A 22,475-nucleotide genomic window follows, 5' to 3' on the forward strand; every position below is an offset into this window, starting at 1 on the left:
AATGGAAAATATGCTGGAATATTTAGCGGTTGCCATGTCGCGTTTGGAGAGCCCCTGTGTACCTAAACATTGGAGCTCCCCCTCAAGTGACCCCATTTTGGAAACTAGACCCCCAAGGAACTTATCTAGATGCATATGAGCACTTTGAACCCCCGGGTGCTTCACAAATTGATCCATAAAAATGAAAAAGTACTTTTTTTTCACAAAAATTTTCTGTCAGAGACACCGCAGTGAACTTGCTCACTGAGCCAGTGCGCGTGTCCTGAGTAAAGCGAACAGTGCTCAAAGATACCTGTGGAGCGGGCAGCAACCGAGTAGATGTGTACTTCACACCCGCAGGACCTGAAGCACGTGACTGCTAGGGGCGTGGCCTAAACTCCACAGAGCTAGGAGCTGCAAGACAATTCCTAGCAGAGTAACTGCGAGACAAAGTTACCAAGGGGCATAGACAGTGAGAATAGTCAGGACGTAGCCAATGAGTCACACACAGATATAGCTGCAAGGTACCAGAGGGGCGAGCAGAGAGTAGTCAGGTCACAGGCAATGAGTCATACACAGATAGTTGCAAGGTACAAGAGGGGCGAGCAGAGAGTAGTCAAGTCACAGGCAATGAGTCATACACAGATAATAACGCAGTACAAAATCAACAGGCAAACTCACAACGGGAAACAGAATTGGGTCAGAACCATATAAACAAGCTATAGCAACAAACAGGCACACGGGGGTCAGCACACTAGGCCAAAGGCAAAAGTATAACTGGCAGGGATTGAAGCTACCCAGGGGTTTATGAAGCTCTCCCAGAACCAGAAAGAGGCCACAATCATTAACCCCAAGTGTGCAGGTCAAAACCTGCACAGAGCTCCAGACATTAACCCCCCGGTGTGCAGCTCAAAAACCTGCACTGGGATCATGACAGTACCCCCCTCTCAACGGGGGGCCTCTGGACCCCCAGGCTTCCCCGGGTACTTGGCATGGAACGCCTGAACCAGGCGATCTGCATGTACCGAGCGAGCAGGGACCCATGAGCGCTCTTCTGGTCCATATCCCTTCCAGTGGACCAGGTACTGCAAAGAGCGGCGCACCCGCCGAGAGTCCACAATATGTCCGACCTCATACTCCAATTGACCCTCCACCAGCACTGGAGGAACAACAGTCTCAGAGTTCTCTTTGACAGATCCTGCTGGTTTCAACAGAGACTTATGGAACACATTAGATATTTTTAAGGAGGCGGGGAGACGCAACCTATATGCCACAGGGTTGACTATCTCCATAATATCGTACGGACCAATGAACTTTGGTCCCAACTTAACTGATGGTACCTTTAAGTTGATGTTACGCGTGGAGAGCCAAACCTTCTCTCCCACCTGAAACATGTCTCCCGAGGCTCTCTTTTTGTCCGCAAAATATTTGTATCTCCCCTGGGCTCGAGAGATATTACGCCGGACTTCAGCCCAGAGGTTTTTTAACCGTTGAACGGACCCCTCTGCTCCTGGACAACCGGAATCCACCCGAGAAAACTCCCCAAAATGCGGATTAAAGCCATAGTTAATCAGGAATGGGGACATGTTGGTGGACTGACTCACCCGGTTGTTAAAAGCGAATTCAGCCAACGGTAACGCATCACACCAATCCTCCTGTCTGGCGGAGGTCAGACACCTGAGAATTTGTTCCAGGGATTGATTGGTGCGTTCTGTCTGACCATTACTCTCCGGGTGATATGCCGACGAGAAGGAGAGTGAGATGCCCAATTTCATACAGAACGCCCTCCAAAATTTGGCCACAAACTGCACACCTCTGTCAGACACAACATTCAGGGGTACCCCATGCAATCGGACCACATGCTGCACAAACAATCTTGACAACGTTTCTGCTGAAGGTAATGCTGCCAAGGGAATGAAATGGGCCTGTTTAGAAAACCTATCCACCACCACCCAGATCACGGTATTGCCCCTGGAAGGTGGAAGGCCGGTAATAAAATCCATGGAAAGATGAGTCCATGGCCTATCAGGAACCGGTAAAGGTATGAGTTCCCCAGCCGGTCGGTTATGCGAGCTTTTGGAACGGGCACATATGTCACAAGCAGAAACAAATTCCTTGACATCGGTCCTTGATACCTGGATGAGCACTCAGCCTAGAATCATCAAACTCCTGCAGAAGTCTAGGCCGCAATGAATCTGGAACAAACAGTTTATCGCTTGGCCTGGTTGCCGGAGCTAGGGCTTGAGCCCTTAGGATTTTTTGTTCCAACTCAGTTGAGACCCCCGCCACTACCACCCCTGGGGGAAGAATGGAGGACGGCGGCTCAGGGGGAGACACTGGATCAAAACTTCTGGACAGGGCATCCGCTTTAACATTTTTGGACCCCGGTCGAAAAGTAATTGAGAACTGAAATCGTGAAAAAAAAGTGACCAACGGGCCTGTCTAGGAGTAAGCCTCTTAGCAGATTCAAGGTATGCCAAATTTTTGTGATCCGTGACAACCGTGATAGGGTGAGCCGCCCCTTCCAAAAAGTGCCTCCATTCCTCAAACGCCAGCTTGATCGCAAGAAGTTCTCTATTGCCTACATCATAGTTTTTCTCAGCTGAAGAGAACTTCTTGGAGAAGAAGGCACAGGGTTTGAGATTGGTAAGGGTGGCCGGACCCTGGGACAGCACAGCCCCCACCCCCACTTCAGAAGCATCCACCTCCACAATGAATGGTTTGGACGGGTCAGGTTGCACCAACACCGGGGCAGACATGAAACATTTCTTAATCGCTGAGAAGGATTCCTTAGCGAGTACAGACCAATTTTTTACATCAGCTCCCTTCTGGGTAAGATCTGTGAGTGGTTTCACCACTTGTGAGAAACCTTTAATGAATCTCCGATAATAGTTCGCAAATCCTAAGAAGCGCTGGAGCCCCTTGAGATCTCGAGGCTGAACCCAGTCAGCGATCGCCAGCACCTTCTTAGGATCCATATGAAACCCCTCAGAGGACACAATCAACCCCAAAAAAGACAGCTCCTGTACAAAAAACAAACATTTTTCCAATTTGGCGAACAATTGGTTCTCCCTGAGTCTCTGGAGAACTGTCTTTAGATGTTGCAAGTGAGATTGACTGTCCGGGGAATACACCAAAATATCATCCAAATAAATAATAACAAAACGGCCTATCAGATCAGAAAACACAACGTTGATGAAATTTTGGAAAATAGCGGGTGCATTAGTTAACCCAAATGGCATTACCAGGTTCTCAAAGAGTCCTTCTGATGTGAGGAATTCCGTTTTCCACTCGTCCCCTTCCCGAACCCTTATCAGATTGTAGGCCCCCCGCAGATCTAACTTGGAGAACCATTGGGCCCCAGCTAACTCGTTACATAAGTCTGGGATGAGGGGAAGCGGGTAAGAGTTCCTAACCGTTATCTTGTTCAGTTCCCGAAAGTCGAGGCACGGCCGCAAACCACCATCTTTTTTCTTCACAAAGAAGAACCCTGCTGCCACAGGTGACACAGAAGGCCTGATATGCCCTTTGCGGAGACTCTCAGCTATGTACTCCTTCATGGCTTGGCGCTCTGGCCCAGACAAATTGAACAATCGAGCCTTAGGTAACTTGGCTCCGGGTACTAAATCAATGGCACAATCATAGGGTCTATGTGGTGGCAGCGCCTCAGCCTCACTTTCGGAAAAAACGTCTTTGAAATCTTTCAGGTACTCCGGAATACCTTCCAGATCGACAGACGACACAGACATGGATTTAACAGCGTTAACAAGATGTCCCCGGTTACCACATTTATTATTGCATCCCCATTGAGTGATTTCCCCTGTAACCCAATCAATGGTAGGATTATGGCGTTGAAGCCAAGGCATCCCCAGTACCAGTCCTGCAGGCAAGTTATCTAGCACCAGACAACTTAGTTTCTCCACATGAGTGGAACCCACTTTTAGAGAAAAAAGTTCAGACCTGCAACAGATACCATCTTGGGTAAGAGGAGATGAGTAAATTGCCACAAGTTTAACAGGATCATGAAGCCTGACTGTCCCTATCTTATTAAGTGTCATAACCTTGGTATCAATCAGGTTCACAGCCGATCCGCAGTCAATAAAAGCAGTAGTCTGAACAGGACCATAACCAAGTTCCAGTTCCACCTGCAGCACCATCTTTGCACATGAGGAAAATTGTACCTGAAGGTCTGGGTAGCCTCCTCGATTACTACCCAGACCTAGTCGTTTCCCGCCATCTTGGAGGATGACGGACAGGAGGGGCAGTCCTTCTTCCAATGTCCAGATTTCCCATAATAGAAGCACAACTGCTTTTCCCGGCGGCGTCTTCTTTCCTTTCCCTCACAGGTGACAGTGCTCACCTCCATAGCCATAGGAAGAGCCTGGGTCTCATCTCCACTGAAGAATAAGGGTGTTTTCCGTTGCATAATGCCTCTAGCCCGCAGCCTGCGATCCATGCGAACCGCTTGGACCATGGCATCCTCCAGGGAGTCAGGCGGAGGATGGAGTGCCAAAGCATCCTTCAGACGTTCACACAGGCCTCTGTGGAACAGCCCCCGAAGGGCGGCATCACTCCAGGAAATCTCCGCTGCCCAACGTCTGAATTCAGTACAGAACCATTCGGCCGAGTGCTCCCCCTGACAGACACTCATTACTTTGTCCTCAGCCAACCGCACTCTATCAGGCTCATCATAAATAAGCCCTAAGGCTTCAAAAAATGCATCCACAGACATTCTCTCAGGGGCAGAAGAGGAAAGTGAGAATGCCCAGGCTTGTGGTGACCCCCTAAGCAGGGACATCACCACCCCCACCCTCTGTTTCTCATCCCCAGAGGAGCGGGGTCTCAAAGAAAAAAAAAGAGCTTACAGCCCTCCTTAAATGCCCTGAACTCATCCTTGTTACCAGAAAACATATCTGGCAATTTAACCGGGGATTCAGGTGGGACTAAAATGACATCTCTATTCCCCACCTGCTGGAAGCCTGCGGAAAGTACCCCCTGAACTGAGTCCTCAACCCGCCGTTGGGACTGGGCCAGAGCTTGGTGTTCCAAACTAAGCTTCTGCAGTGACTGAGTCAAGCTTTTCACCTGCTCAGATAAAGCACATATTGGGTCCATGCTGCAGAAGTGAGGAGAGAAAAAAAAATTGTAGGCCAGTTATAATGTCAGAGACACCGCACTGAACTTGCTCACTGAGCCAGTGCACGTGTCCTGAGTAAAGCGAAACAGTGCTCAAAGATACCTGTGGAGCGGGCAGCAACCGAGTAGATGTGTACTTCACACCCGCAGGAACTGAAGCACGTGACTGCTAGGGGCGTGGCCTAAACTCCACAGAGCTAGGAGCTGCAAGACAATTCCTAGCAGAGTAACTGCGAGACAAAGTTACCAAGGGGCATAGACAGAGAGAATAGTCAGGACGTAGCCAATGAGTCACACACAGATATAGCTGCAAGGTACCAGAGGAGCGAGCAGAGAGTAGTCAGGTCACAGGCAATGAGTCATACACAGATAGTTGCAAGGTACAAGAGGGGCGAGCAGAGAGTAGTCAGGTCACAGGCAATGAGTCATACACAGATAATAACGCAGTACAAAATCAACAGGCAAATTCACAACGGGAAACAGAATCGGGTCAGAACCATATAAACAAGCTATAGCAACAAACAGGCACACGGGGGTCAGCACACTAGGCCAAAGGCAAAAGTATAACTGGCAGGGATTGAAGCTACCCAGGGGTTTATGAAGCTCTCCCAGAACCAGAAAGAGGCCACAATCATTAACCCCAAGTGTGCAGGTCAAAACCTGCACAGAGCTCCAGACATTAACCCCTGGTGTGCAGCTCAAAAACCTGCACTGGGATCATGACATTTTCTTTTAGCATCAATTTTTTCATTTTCACATGGGTAACAGGATAAAATGGATCCTAAAATTTGTTGGGCAATTTCTCATGAGTACACCGATACCTCATGTCATGTTTGCAGAGCCCTTGATGTGCCTAAACAGTGGAACCCCCCCACAAGTGACACCATTTTGGAAACTAGACCCTCCAAGGAACTTATCTAGATGTGTGGTGAGAACTTTGAACCCCTAAGTGCTTCACAGAAGTTTATAACGTAGAGTCATTGTTACAGAACCCCCCCAGCACACCGAATAGGAGATGTGTGCCCTTAATGCAGCAACCGACCTGCTGCCACCCCCTGGGCAGAAGTAAGCAAGATATGCCACTTCTGACCTCCCCCCACCTTTGTAAATCCCACGGCTATTGTAATGTACGTCTGGCGTCTTAATTGGAGCCTGTTATCTACTGGCCTGACTAGAGTTGAGCGAAACGGGTCGAAAAAATTGAAAAGTCGCCGACTTTTGGCAAAGTCGGGTTTCATGAAACGAAACCCGACCCTAGGATGAGGTCGGACACGAGGTCGGCGACTTACGCGCCAAAGTCGCGTTTCAAAAGTTTGTTTTGCGCTCTTTTTCAGCCAATCAGGATCCATGGACACTGTGGGCAACGTGATGACCTAGGCACGGGTCACCACCATCTTTCAGAAGGGCATGCAAGTGATTGGCTTGCTTTGGTGGGCGTCACAGGGGGTATAAAAGGGCGTGCACGCCGACCGCCATCTTACTTCTGCCGATCTTAGTATAGGGAGAGGTTGCTGCTGATTCTGTAGGGAGAGCGTTAGGCAGGGAAGAAGACAAAAAAACTGCTTCTGCTGCTAGCGATTTGGCCTGCACAAGACACAAGTCACTGTGTGTGCAGTGCAAGTGGAGGCTATATTGTGGTGTATCAGTGGTGTTGGTTGTTGGGCTGCCTTTTAAGGCTTCCTGACACGCTGGCATTGCTATTTTCCCACTGCTCCGCAAACTGCTTTTTTAAAAGCAATCCAATCTCCCTTATCCTCTAGTCACTTTTGTCACAGCTGTGCCATCGAGCCTGTCACATAGCGCTCAGATATCAGTGGGCCTCACACAATCCACAAGTGTCCAGTGTCCAAAAGTGTGCGCAGAGATTCAAAATCTCCATTATCCTCTCATCACTTTGGTCACAGGCAGCTGTGCCATCGAGCGTGTCACATAGCGCTCAGATATCAGTGGGCCTCACACAATCCACAAGTGTCCAGTGTCCAAAAGTGTGCGCAGAGATTCAAAATCTCCATTATCCTCTCGTCACTTTGGTCACAGGCAGCTGTGCCATCGAGCGTGTCACATAGCGCTCAGATATCAGTGGGCCTCACACAATCCACAAGTGTCCAGTGTCCAAAAGTGTGCGCAGAGATTCAAAATCTCCATTATCCTCTCGTCACTTTGGTCACAGCTGTGCCATCGAGCCTGTCACATAGCGCTCAGATATCAGTGGGCCTCACACAATCCACAAGTGTCCAGTGTCCAAAAGTGTGCGCAGAGATTCAAAATCTCCATTATCCTCTCGTCACTTTTGTCACAGGCAGCTGTGCCATCGAGCCTGTCACATAGCGCTCAGATATCAGTGGGCCTCACACAATCCACAAGTGTCCAGTGTCCAAAAGTGTGCGCAGAGATTCAAAATCTCCATTATCCTCTCGTCACTTTGGTCACAGGCAGCTGTGCCATCGAGCGTGTCACATAGCGCTCAGATATCAGTGGGCCTCACACAATCCACAAGTGTCCAGTGTCCAAAAGTGTGCGCAGAGATTCAAAATCTCCATTATCCTCTCGTCACTTTGGTCACAGGCAGCTGTGCCATCGAGCCTGTCACATAGCGCTCAGATATCAGTGGGCCTCACACAATCCACAAGTGTCCAGTGTCCAAAAGTGTGCGCAGAGATTCAAAATCTCCATTATCCTCTCGTCACTTTGGTCACAGGCAGCTGTGCCATCGAGCGTGTCACATAGCGCTCAGATATCAGTGGGCCTCACACAATCCACAAGTGTCCAGTGTCCAAAAGTGTGCGCAGAGATTCAAAATCTCCATTATCCTCTCGTCACTTTGGTCACAGGCAGCTGTGCCATCGAGCGTGTCACATAGCGCTCAGATATCAGTGGGCCTCACACAATCCACAAGTGTCCAGTGTCCAAAAGTGTGCGCAGAGATTCAAAATCTCCATTATCCTCTCGTCACTTTGGTCACAGGCAGCTGTGCCATCGAGCCTGTCACATAGCGCTCAGATATCAGTGGGCCTCACACAATCCACAAGTGTCCAGTGTCCAAAAGTGTGCGCAGAGATTCAAAATCTCCATTATCCTCTCGTCACTTTGGTCACAGGCAGCTGTGCCATCGAGCCTGTCACATAGCGCTCAGATATCAGTGGGCCTCACACAATCCAAAAGTGTCCACTGTCCACAAGTGTGTGCAGAAATTCTAAATCTCCCCTGTCCTATAGACACCTTGTACCTTGTTTTACATTACATTACAGAATCTATGATTCTATGATTCTACTATATAGTTTGTTGGATTTTGTCTACATTTCTACCAAAAATGAGGAAGGCTGGTGGAAGAGGCCGTGGAATTGGGCGGGGGGTTGGCAGCTGGTAATGATGGTGTTGGTGGTGGATCTGATGGTAGTGGCAAGAGCAAAATAGGACCGAATGCAGGAGGTGCTGACCCTGCGTCATCGTCTGGCTACATAAGGCCTCGAACGCTTAGTTTTCTAGGAGTTGGCAAACCGCTTTTAAAGGCAGAGCATCAGGAAAAAGTTTTGTCTTACATTGCTGACTCAGCCTCCAGCTCTATCGCCTCCTCTTCTTCAGTTGTAAAAAGTAAAAGCACTGAGTCGTCATTGGAGGCTCATGTTCATGAACCACACCTTTCCTTGTGTCCTTCACCCCAACCAAGATTGAAGGATGACGCAGGCCATACTACTGATTACTCCATGGAGCTGTTTTCACATACCATGCCTGGATTATCAAGTCAAATGGTGAATTACCCAGGCCAAGATGAATCTGACATGGAGTGCACTGATGCACAGCCGCTGATGGATGATTCTGCTGGTACATTCACTCAGAGCACTACATTGTCCTCGCAGTGTACAGAGCCAGATTTTGACCCTGATGAGACTCAGGTGCCCCTTCCCGCACACTATACCACCATACACGGTGACACAGAGAAAGGTGCACATGACATAGAAGAGGAGGTGATGGATGACCCAGTTGTTGACCCAGATTGGCATCCATTGGGGGAAGAGGGTGCTGCTCCCAATAGCTCAGATGAGGAGCATCCACAGCAGACATCGACATCGCAACAGCTGTTATCTGGCAGGCCCGGAGCACTCCAAAGACAGGTTCCAAACATCAAAAGAGTTGCTGGACAGCTTGTCCAGAGGGTCAAAAGATCACAGCGTGCTAGGCCGCAAAATGTCTGCCAAAGTAGGAAGAGTGCAGTGTGGCACTTTTTTGAACAAAATCCTCATGATCAGGCCAAGGTTATCTGTAAGAAGTGCGCAAAGACCTTTAGCCGAGGGAAAAATCTGAAAAATTTGAATACCAGTTGCATGCTTAGACATTTAACCAGCATGCACTTGCAAGCGTGGACACAACACCAAACCTCAAGTGCCACATGTGCAACTGATCACAACGAAGGTAGTCAGCAACGCTACATTGTTTCCCCCACTGTAAGCCCACCGGTTAGCACAGCAGCAAATGTTGAGGTGTCGTTGCAAGACCACAGCAGTCAGGGAATCCCACTGTTATATCAATGAAAGTCTGATTCTAGGCCATCAGAAAGAACACCAACTCCATCACCATCATCAACCCTCTCTCAGTCCGCCCTGTCCACCGCTACTTCCACCATATGCAGCTTTCAAGTCCAGCTCACCCTCCCAGACACTATGAGTAGGTCAAGAAAGTACTCAGTCTCTCATCCGCGTACACTGGGTTTGAACGCCCACATTGCCAAACTAATCTCGTTTGAGATGATGCCCTTTCGGTTGGTGGAAAGCACAGCTTTCCGCGAACTCATGGCCTATGCAGTACCACGCTATGACCTACCCAGTCGCCACTTCTTCTCTCGCAAAGCCATCCCAGCCCTCCACCATCATGTGAAAGACCGCATTGTCCATGCACTCAAGCAGTCAGTGAGCGGAAAGGTGCACCTCACAACTGATGCATGGTCCAGTCAGCATGGCCAGGGCCGTTACGTGTCCATCACTGCGCACTGGGTTAATGTGGTGGATGCAGGGTCCACAGGGGACAGCGGTGGTGGGACAGTGCTGCCTAGCCCACGGTATAGGAAACAGTTGGCTGTAGGCGTTCGACCCTCCTCCTCCTCCTCCAGAAGCGAAAGCTCGTCCACAGAGCGCAGTCGTACGAGCACTCCATCTGCAGCTGCCACTGTTGCACACGATGTGTCCCCCTATCGAGCAGCTAGTGGAAAGCGTCAGCAGGCTGTGTTGCAGATGATGTGTTTGGGCGACAGACACACCGCCGAGGTGCTGGCCGAGTACTTGAAGCGACAAACTGAGTCATGGCTGGGCAGTGTACATCTTGAGGCAGGCAAGGTAGTTAGTGATAACGGCCGTAATTTTGTGGCAGCCATAGCCCTTTCAAAACTCAGCCACATACCTTGCTTGGCTCACACCTTGAACCTGGTGGTGCAGTGCTTCCTCAAAAATTATCCGGAGTTAACAGCCCTGCTCCAGAAGGTGCGAAGACTGTGCGCGCACATCCGCCGGTCGCCTGTACACTCCGTTCGTATGCAGAAGCTGCAGCGATTGCTCCACCTTCCCAACCACCGCCTCATTATCGACATTGCAACAAGGTGGAACTCCACCCTGCACATGGTGGAGCGGCTGTGCGAGCAGGCAGGCCATAATGCATTTGTGGGAGGATACACGGCCAGGCACTTTGAGAGCAGACATGGAGTTGACAGGCGTGCAGTGGTCTAAGCTGAAAGACCTTTGTAAAGTCCTTCAGTGTTTTGAGGAATGCACACGGCTGGTAAGCGCAGACGACGCCATCCTAAGCATGAGCATCCCACTTATGCGTCTGCTCATGCAAACTTTGACGCACCTTAAGGAGCAGGCGTCTGCAGCCAATGTTGATGAGGAGGAAGAGGAGGAGGGAATCCTTGATGACATTCAGCCATTGTCTGCTCAGGGACCTCTCCTGGACGAGGTGGAGGAAGAAGAGGAGGAGGAGGAGGATGATGGGGATGATTACTTAGGGGAGGAGGATGCATCTCGTGGGGCAAGTGAAAATGTTGGCGTGGCAAGGTCTGGTACAGGGTTTGTGCGTGACTGGAGGGATGTGGATTTGCCAGAAAGTGCTCCTCCACCCAGCACTCGCAGTGCATCATTGACACCGGGAACATTGGCCCACATGTCAGATTATGCCTTGCGGATCCTAAAAAGGGACCCCCGCATTGCCAAAATGATGAACGATGACGACTACTGGTTGGCCAGCATCCTGGATCCACGCTATAAAGGCAAATTACAAAACATCATGCCACAGGAGAACCTTGACCTAATATTGGCTAATAAACAAGCAACTCTGGTAAATCGGTTGCTTGAGGCATTCCCAGCACACAGCAGCGGTGATGGTTCTCACACGAGCCGTACGGGCCGGGGGCAGCTTGGCAGAGGTGTTCGTGGTGCACACAGCAGAAGTGGCGTTGGAGACAGGGGTTTCATGACAATGTTGTGGACTGATTTTTCAAATACCGCTCACACAACTGGTAATACTGCATCGATGGAAAGTGACAGGAGACAGCAGTTGTCAACTATGGTTACAAACTACTTTTCCTCCCATATCGATGTTCTCCCACACAGGTCATTCCCCTTTGACTATTGGGCCGCTAAACTGGACACCTGGCCTGAATTGGCCCAATATGCCTTACAGGAGCTCGCTTGCCCAGCTGCAAGTGTGCTATCGGAAAGAGTCTTCAGTGCAGCTGGATCAATCCTGACAGAAAAAAGGACCCGTCTGTCAACCCAAAATGTGGATGATCTAACCTTCATTAAAATGGACCACGCATGGGTTTCCAAGGATTTTGTCCTACCTTCCCCTGATGACACATAGGGTGACAAAAAAATGGCTTGCTTTGGTCCACCTCTTCCTGGTACTTCACCTATTTCGCCTTTTGCATCAGCTGAATGTCCAACATCAACATATGCCACTTTCTAAAACTCCCTAACTGTGCTAACTCCCCCCCCATGGCCGGGGTCACCACCTACCGCACGACACCGTGCGAGTGCCGTTGCCCTGGACAGGTGGGTAGGCCGACTCTTGGGCGCGGGCACTGGCACAGGGTCCCTCATAGTGCAATCAAGTGTCTCTGATGGTGGTGGTGCACACCCGCCGTCAGACACACCGCTGTACTATGAGGGGCCCAGTGCCAGTACCGACGCCCACGAGTGGGCCCCCCTTGCTTGGGCAGGGCCCCAGCATTTGCAATCTTTACCTCTCCCTGCTCCTCCGCTGTGTAATCTGGGCCGTCAAATCCATACTGTGCCTGACACCGTCTGAGCCTGCCTCCTGAGACATATATTTTGAATGTGTACGCTATCCATACATGTTATCCGGGGATACGGTACCCTTTCTAACCTTTGTGCAATCACGTGCAATCCATACTGGGCCTAACACCGTCTGAGCCTGCCTCCTGAGACATATATTTTGAATGTGTACACTATCCATACATGTTATCCGGGGATACGGTACCCTTTCTAACCTTTGTGCAATCACGTGCAATCCATACTGTGCCTGACACCGTCTGAGCCTGCCTCCTGAGACATAAATTTTGAATGTGTACGCTATCCATACATGTTATCCAGGGATACGGTACCCTTTCTAACCTTTGTGCAATCACGTGCAATCCATACTGGGCCTGACACCGTCTGAGCCTGCCTCCTGAGACATATATTTTGAATGTGTACGCTATCCATACATGTTATCCAGGGATACGGTACCCTTTCTAACCTTTGTGCAATCACGTGCAATCCATACTGGGCCTAACACCGTCTGAGCCTGCCTCCTGAGACATATATTTTGAATGTGTACGCTATCCATACATGTTATCCGGGGATACGGTACCCTTTCTAACCTTTGTGCAATCACGTGCAATCCATACTGGGCCTGACACCGTCTGAGCCTGCCTCCTGAGACATATATTTTGAATGTGTACGCTATCCATACATGTTATCCAGGGATACGGTACCCTTTCTAACCTTTGTGCAATCACGTGCAATCCATACTGGGCCTGACACCGTCTGAGCCTGCCTCCTGAGACATATATTTTGAATGTGTACGCTATCCATACATGTTATCCAGGGATACGGTACCCTTTCTAACCTTTGTGCAATCACGTGCAATCCATACTGGGCCTAACACCGTCTGAGCCTGCCTCCTGAGACATATATTTTGAATGTGTACGCTATCCATACATGTTATCCGGGGATACGGTACCCTTTCTAACCTTTGTGCAATCACGTGCAATCCATACTGGGCCTAACACCGTCTGAGCCTGCCTCCTGATACATATATTTTGAATGTGTACGCTATCCATACATGTTATCCGGGGATACGGTACCCTTTCTAACCTTTGTGCAATCACGTGCAATCCATACTGGGCCTAACACCGTCTGAGCCTGCCTCCTGAGACATATATTTTGAATGTGTACGCTATCCATACATGTTATCCAGGGATACGGTACCCTTTCTAACCTTTGTGCAATCACGTGCAATCCATACTGTGCCTGACACCGTCTGAGCCTGCCTCCTGAGACATATATTTTGAATGTGTACGCTATCCATACATGTTATCCAGGGATACAGTACCCTTTCTAACCTTTGTGCAATCACGTGCAATCCATACTGGGCGTGAGAACGGCTGGCGAGCTGTTAAGCAAGCTACAGCACCTGTCCAGACAAGTACAGGGATTCCCTAGCGAGGAGACTTATTTGATTGTTTTCAATGTTGGGACAGCAATTTTTGGGGAGCACTATACTCTGGAGAATGATAGATTGGGCCCACCATACACTGGAACATTCCAAAGGTGGACATCAGACACTGGAGCAGCATTTACAGGGCCCATTATACACTAGAGCATTAGAAATGGGGCCCATTATGTTTGGAGCATTATTTGGGCCCATAAGACAGTGGAGCTTCATCCATGGGGACCAACATATACTGTAGCATTATGTGGAGCTCATCATATACTGTTTCAAACATTATATGGGACCAATGATTCTGTATGGAGAAATAGATGGGCCTCGTCATGAGATGTAAAAAGTGAGGTATTTTTCATTGTACTATACCGCTATTTATCTGCCGTATCGGAGCATGATGAGTTGTGGTATGTGTTAAAGGGGCGCTCTTTCGCCCAGGGCACATGAAAACCTGGAGCCAGCCCTCCCCCCCACAACTTTAGCCAAATAACCCCCATTTTTCAGTGCGTAACTTGTATTATGAAGTTAATTAAGGTTGACAAGCTTAAGTAAGAAGAATTGATGCTTTTGGCATTCAAATGGTCACTGTAGGTGTGTTTCCTGTCCTCCTCTCACTGCCGACTTTTATTCCCCATTGACTTACATTGGGTTTCGTGTTTCGGGACGACCCCGACTTTTCCCTATAATCGGACGATCTTGCTCGACCTGACTTTTGGAAAAGTCGGGTTTCACGAAACGAAACGCGACCCTAAAAAACCAAAAATCGCTCAACTCTAGGCCTGACACACATTCATTGTCCTGCCCTCTGTATGTATATATATTCTGAGACCGATGAGTAAAATGTGTCACACTGGAAATACATGGAGTAGCAGTGATCTTTTATTGTATATGTTCCCATGTTACAAAGCCATTCGAACCAGCGTCCTTCATTCGGCAGTGAGGAAAACCAGAGTGGACCTCCTGAGAAACGGGGTGGTAATGTAAGAGGTATTACAGCACAGAAGACCCCTTTACACTGGTGGCAGCAGCGGAATATGATATCCCGTCTATAGGAGTAAAGGACTGAATGGAAAACAAATACCAGAAGTTAAAGAGGAATACATTAAAAGACCTGGTGGAAGCTCGAGGGTTAATCGCCAGCAACAAAACAAGAGCGGATTTGATAGCAGCCATCATGGAACACAACAGTGCAGCGCCCCCCAATGTGAACGTGGAAGAGACTGAATTCCAGAGGGAGGTAAAGAACAGACTGGCGTTCTATGGCCCAAACCCTGCAGTAGAGATCGTACGAGAGGTGATGGCTGATGTGCGTACTGATCTGAAGGAAAAGATGGCAGAGCGGACCAGGATAGAGCTAGCCAAGATGGAGATGGCAGAGTGGACCAAAGTAGAGCTAGCCAAGACAGAGCTAGCCAAGATGGAGATGGCAGAGCGGAGAGAGGAGAGTCAGTGAGCAGGGGGAGCTCTGGCCTCCGCCCAGGTACCATCAGCAGTAAGCCACAAAAAAATCCAGTATAATGCCTTCCGACAGTTGGAGAGGCAGAGGAAAACATTGATGGCTTTCTGCAGGACTTTGAGCGGCAGTGTGCCCTTCATCAAGTGAAGCCGGAGGATTGGGTTCAGGTTCTGGCTAGCAAGCTGACAGGCCAGGCAGCGGACGCCTATCGCACGGTACCTGATGAGAACTGTATGGACTATGAAAGGGTCAAAGAAGTGATCTTGGCCCGGTATGCGCTGACAACAGAGGCATACCGCCAAAAGTTATAAAACAGGTAACAGATACCCACGCTGAATGGGTCTGTAAACTACTGCGGTCACTGCTACAGTGGGTACAAGGGAGCCAAGCAACCACTAAGGCTACTTTCACATGTCCGTCGGTGGCATTCCGGCTCTGTGCGGCAAAAAGATGGAGTGCCGGATCCAGCAGTGAATTGAGGGACCGGAAGTATATGCGGCGCATCTTACGGCGCCTGACACGGCTATGTTGCGGAGTCGCCGGGGGAGAAAAGGATCCACGAGCCAGTGAACAGGGTATGAAAGAGAGAGAATGGGGTATGAAAGAGAGAGAGAACGGGGTATGAAAGAGAGAGAGAACGGGGTATGAAAGAGAGAGAGAGAACGGGGTATGAAAGAGAGAGAGAACGGGGTATGAAAGAGAGAGAAAGAGCGGGGTATGAAAGAGAGAGAGAGAGAACGGGCATGCGCACAGGGTAAAACCGTGCATGCGGTGGCCGGATCAGATAGAAGTCTGATCCGGCGGCCGGAATGTACCATTGAGAAACATTGTCCCGCAGAGCCGGAAGGGCCGCATACGTCCATGTCCGGCTTTTTTCGCCGGACAAAAAAACGCTGCAGCACCTGTCCTGTCCGGCCGCCGGACAGAGGAATTCAGCCGGATCCGGTAAAAACCGGAACAAACGGAAGCACATGCGGCGCGATCCGGCGCATGTGCTTCTCAATGACAAAAAACGCATCCGGCGGTAAAAAAAAACGGATCCGTTTTTTTACACACATGCCGGATTGTGCCTGACGGCACAAACCGGATGTGTGAAAGAGGCCTTAGGAGGTCGTCCTCCAGCTCTTCTTGTTAGAGTGATTCTTTACTGGACTGAACTCAGAGACACAAGAATCACTTCGGGACAGACGGCCAATGACTCTTGAGGAGGCCGCTCATCTGGCCGATGAACATCATGATGCCAGGAGGTCTCAGTTCAAAGGATCAAAGACTGTCACTAGGGGCCCTCCCATGAGTCTGGAGGCCCCTAAACCACAGAAGATCGTCGGGGACCAGCTAAAACCCCGGCTTACCAGAGTCCCCCTGGGCCACCTGCAAAGACAATGTCCCAATCGGACTCAGCGTACCAAGTGTCCAAAGGCGGGAATGGCTACTGTCAACCGGGCCACTGTACACAACTACCAGGGCGAAGCTAACCCGGCATTGGGGGCTATGACTAATCCGGGGATGGAAGAGTTGGAGGAAGTGCTGCATGAAGTAGACCCCGTGCAGGCAGCCCAGGCAGATAATCGACAACAGCATCGACAGACGGTGTGGGTTAATGGGTAATGTATGCAGGGACCAAGAGATTCCGGAGCAACTTTGACCCTTGTGAAGCCTCATTTCGTCCGGGACCAAGAGAAGACAAACCGGACAGTGGCCGTCCGTGTAGCAGGGGGAGCCATACATCAACTGCCCACTGCCAGGATTCACCTGAACTGGGGAGTCGGGGATGGCCTTGTTGAGGTCGGCCTGATGAAGGATTTGCCTGCAGTCGTCTTACTGGGAAATGACTTGGGGCCCATGTTGTCTGCATTCTCGGTCATCCCTCTGGCTGAGACCTATCCTGTGACCATCCAGAGACAAGCTCAAGCTGCGGAGGTGGAATCACACTCAGAGGAGGCCCAGGTAAGACACCCCAGCCCTACACGTATCCCCATAGCCAGACACATTTCTTGGGCCACCCCAGCTGAGTTTAAAAAGGAGGTACTTGAGGATCCCTCATTACAGGGGTATCGTGGGAAGGCACAGGAGGGGAGAGGAGTACTGGAAGTGAAACAGTTTATATGGCATCGGGGACTCCTCTACCGGGTTACAGAGCAGTGCCACACAGGGACGAGCCCCACTATAAAACGACAGCTGGTAGTTCCCAAGAAGTATAGGCAGGAGCTACTGCGAATCTCTCATGACATACCCTTGGCCGGGAACCTCGGCGTTAGTCACACCAGGCATCGTCTGACACAAAACTTCTTGTGGCCGTGGGTAACCTATGATGTTCGTCAGTACTGCCAGACCTGTGACAGTTGCCAGCGCATTGGCAAAAGGGGAGATCACTGCAAGGCCAAACTACACCCCCTCCCCATTGTGGAGGAGCCATTTTTGCTGAGTAGCGGTCGATCTGATAGGGCCATTAGCCAAACCCAGTCTGTCAGGGAAAAAGTATATATTGACAGTGGTAGATTATGCCACACGGTATCCAGAAGCGGTTGCATTACCTAACATACTGGCAGAGACAGTGGCGGCTGCCCTGCTCCAGGTTTTCTCACGGGTTGGATTTCCCCGGGAGGTTATCTCGGACCAGGGTACCCAGTTTACAGCAGAGGTGACCAACCAACTATGGAAGCTGTGCGGCGTAAAGTCCATTAGAAGCGTATCACCCGCAAACCAATGGGTTGTGTGAACGTTTTAACGGAAGATTAAAACAACTCATTGGGACTTTTACCAGGACCTACAGGGACTGGGAGAAATTCTTGCCACACCTCCTGTTTGCCTATCGGGGGGTGCCCCAAGAATCTATGGGGTTCTCCCCATTCGAACTGTTATACAGGAGGCGGGTAAGGGGACCCCTAGACTTAGTGCGAGAACACTGGGAAGGGGAGGGAACCATAGAAGGGATACCTATCGTTCCCTATGTGCTGGAATTCCAGGACCGCCTAAAGAAGCTGACTCAGGCTGAACGTGGGAACATGCAGGCGGCCCAACAGCGCCAGCGTGTATGGTACGATCGGAGGGCCAGAGAACGCACCTTTGAGATAGGACAGAAGGTCCTGGTGTTAGAACCAACAAGGCAGAACAAGTTCAAAGCTGCATGGCAGGGGCCCTACCAGGTAGTGGGGAAAATAGCCGACACCACCTACAATGTCGCCGATTGTGACGACCCCAGGGTTATCCGCATATTCCACGTGAATATGCTGAAATCCTACCGGGAGCGCCCTGAAGAGGTAGTGGCCATCTCTGCATCCGAAGCAGAGGATTTAGCAGGACTCCCCTTGACTGATGTCTTAGGGGAGAAGACTCAGTCTAAAACATGGGTCCAGGTACACTTGGGAGAAAACCTAGGGCCCCGGGAGAGACAGCAGGCAGAGGCATTGTTGAGGCAGCAACAGAGGATGTTTTCAGAGAGACCGGGGTACACCCGCCTGGCACAACACAAGGTTGAGACCCAGGATCAGACCCCCCTGAGACAACCCCCCTTCAGCGTCCGAGTCTGTACGAGAAGGGATGCAACAAGAGATACAAGAGATGTTGCGTTTAGGGGTCATTGAAGAGTCAGATAGTCCCTGGGCATAACCCGTAGTGTTAGTGCCCAAGAAGGATGGGACTACCCGGTTTTGTGTAGACTATCGCAAGCTAAATGAGAAAACGGTGACGGATGCGTATCCCATGCCGCGTGTGGATGAGTTGTTAGACCGGCTGGCAGGGGCAAAGTATATCACTAACGCCACGCTTCTAGTACTGCACACGGGGCGGGTCACTAACGCCACGCTTCTAGTACTGCACACGGGGCGGGTCACTAACGCCACGCTTCTAGTACTGCACACGGGGCGGGTCACCAACGCCACGCTTCTATTACTGCACGCGGGGCGGGTCACCAATGCCACGCTTCTAGTACTGCACGCGGGGCGGGTCACCAACGCCACGCTTCTAGTACTGCACGCGGGGCGGGTCACCAACGCCACGCTTCTAGTACTGCACGCGGGGTGGGTCACCAACGCCACGCTTCTAGTACTGCACGCGGGGCGGGTCACCAACGCCACGCTTCTAGTACTGCACGCGGGGCGGGTCACCAACGTCACGCTTCTAGTACTGCACGCGGGGCGGGTCACTAACGTCACGCTTCTAGAACTGCACGCGGGGGGGTCAGTAACATGACGCTTCTAGTACTGCACACGGGGGGGTCAGTAACGCCACGCTTCTATTACTGCACAGGGTGGGGTGGGGGGTCAGTAACGTCACGTTTCTAGTACTGCACACGGGGGGGTCAGTAACGTCACGCTTCTAGTACTGCACAGGGTGGGGTGGGGGGTCTGTAACGTGACGCTTATAGTACTGCAGCGATGACAGTGCACTCCATCAACTGTCCACTAGGGGGAGCTGAACAATCCTGGACCTAAACTGTTTCCTTTTTATTCCCAGGACTATTGAAGGGATGTTCCGCAAACTGAACAACCTGTCGGAGCGGCTGCACCAGTCCTACTTCTACCTGCTTCCTTCCCTCTCCGGATCCTTCATATGATGCATGAGACGTTTTACTGACGACTAGACTTTTTTTTCCCTGTATGGGAATAAGTTTCAAACTTTCTACTTTCAGGAACATGGCTCCCAAGTGACGTGGTGCAATGATGACAACGCTGCGGATGGATAACAGTTCTTCAGGAGCAGCAGGTTTTACCACAAGAGTGAAACTCGGACAACTCCTAATAAATGGGACATCATAATAAAAAGATTAAAAAAACTCTTTACTTTTATTCAAGAGTTGTAATGTTATGTACAAAGACTGTTAACTACTCGCTTCACTAATCATACAAAACCTACAAAAGACAAAATGAAAAAAACCCTGCTGGAATTAAAGAAGTAAAAAGCAAAAGTGCGTGTAAATGCTGCAGAGTTCTTAGTAATACTGTATTTGATCTAACACGGCATAAAAGCCTAGTTCGCCCCAGTCCAAGAGGTGGGGATTTTCTATAACAGATGTCTAGAATTGAATCCAGAAGGATTTTTCCTCTGGACAGTATGGCCCCCAAGGGCCTAAACTATGAAATTGAACTTTATGCCTTTGACACTATTCTCTATTAGATATTTCTAATTAAGGACAAATTCAATTTTAATCTGGTGAAAATGGTAGAATTGGTGCAGGGAATGCATAGGGGTCCTCTATTTACCCTACTATTAGTCACTACTTAATAAAATCCCCGTTTTTAAAGAGAGCTTCTCCAATATTGCCTTTTATATCTCCTAACAAACACCTATTTTATTGCTTACTAGGTGTTTCATTTTATACTTACATTTATACTCAGTTTTTTAATTATTTCCCTTTGAACACAATTGTAATAAAGTATACATATAGTTTTAGATTATTTTTTATTTTCATATCCGCTCAGTCTTCCCAATATGTGGTATGCACACGATATTCAATCCTATTTTCTCCATGACATTCATGTTGTATCCTTGAGGTCCTGTAATTGCCTCCATAGAGTAGGCGTGTCATTACGTGAATGGTGTGGGCGGATCCAAACCGGGAGGCAGGGGGTTATAAGGACGGATTAGGGCCAATGCCTGTGACCTTGAAGAAGAGGGACCGCGTCGCTCGAAACGCGTCGTTCAGCACTGACCCGTGCCACTATCCGTCCAGCATAGCAGCCAGCTACGTAACGCCCCCAGCTTCCTGCAGTTTGCTAGCGGCAGTGCTTCGGCCGGAGCCCGCCGTAAACTTCTGCTTTTCTACGCCCTTGCACCTTACTCCCCGCATACTAAACTGCCGTCAGCAATCAGCGGTACGGGGGAGCGCACTCCTTGGTGTTATATGTTGGACCATTGTCCGGTAACTGAATGCGGTATTTTATTCAGCATCTACATACAAGTAAGTGCCCAGCATACCGCTATCCATCATTAGCGGTGAGAGACCAGTATTAGTGCATCACCACGGTACAATTATTTTCGCACTGTTTTCAGGTTTTTAGAGTATAAGCGCAGTGAATTTTCATCCAGTATTTGTTTAATAGCATAAAAGCCGTCCCACCATCGACAAGGTGACTGTGCAAGCTGGGGTGTGGCCTCCCTCTCCTGAGCTGGAAATTGGATTTAAAGGCTTCCCCTGACTGGTGTCCAGTGGTTGGCACCTGGTCCTTGTCTGCCCTTATTCACACAGACGTCAACTTTGACACGATAAGGTTGTTAATATTAGTCATTGTAGGACCGCCCCGACCACAGAGTCACCTTGTCGATGGTGGGACGGCTTTCATGCTGTGTAAGATCAAATACAGTATTACTAAGAACTCTGTAGGATTTACATGCACTTTTGCTTTTTACTTATTTAATTACAGCAGGGTTTTTTCATTTTGTCTTTTGTAGGTTTTGTATGCTTTTGGGCCATGTGAACATTCATTTATATGCTGCATGTGTACCAACTCAAACCAAGCTCAATTTTTGTGTTTTTAGCTTCACTAAGCAGCCAAACTGTTTTCAGCTGTGCTAATATACTTGCACAAAGTACCATAAGAACACTGGAGTGATGGTTGTTGGAAATGGGCCTCTATACATCTATGAAGATATTGTATTAAACACCAGATGTGCAGCTAGAATAGTCATTTACCGCATTATCAATGTATAGAGAGTATTTCTGAATCATTTCATGTTAGCTTCATTGGAAAAAAATGTGCTTTTCTATCAAAAATAAGGAAACTTCTAAGTCACACTAAATTTTGACAGGGTAGTGTATATACACCGCACAGTACCACTCCTCCAATATATATACACTGCACAGTACCACTCCTCCTGTATATATACACTGCACAGTACCACTCCTCCTGTATATATACACTGCACAGTACCACTCCACCAATATATATACACTGCACAGTACCACTCCTCCTGTATATACATTGCACAGTACCACTCCTGTATATATACACTGCACAGTACCACTCCTCCTGTCCTGTATATATACACTGCACAGTACCACTCCTCCTGTATATATACACTGCACAGTACCACTCCTGTATATATACACTGCACAGTACCACTCCTGTATATATACACTGCACAGTACCACTCCTCCTGTCCTGTATATATACACTGCACAGTACCACTCCTCCTGTATATATACACTGCACAGCACTCCTCCTGTCCTGTATATATACACTGCACAGCACCA

Source organism: Dendrobates tinctorius, unplaced genomic scaffold, assembly GCF_039654945.1.
Source record: "Dendrobates tinctorius isolate UK_male_01 unplaced genomic scaffold, ASM3965494v1 ptg000017l, whole genome shotgun sequence".
NCBI classification, from domain to species: Eukaryota; Metazoa; Chordata; class Amphibia; order Anura; family Dendrobatidae; genus Dendrobates; species Dendrobates tinctorius.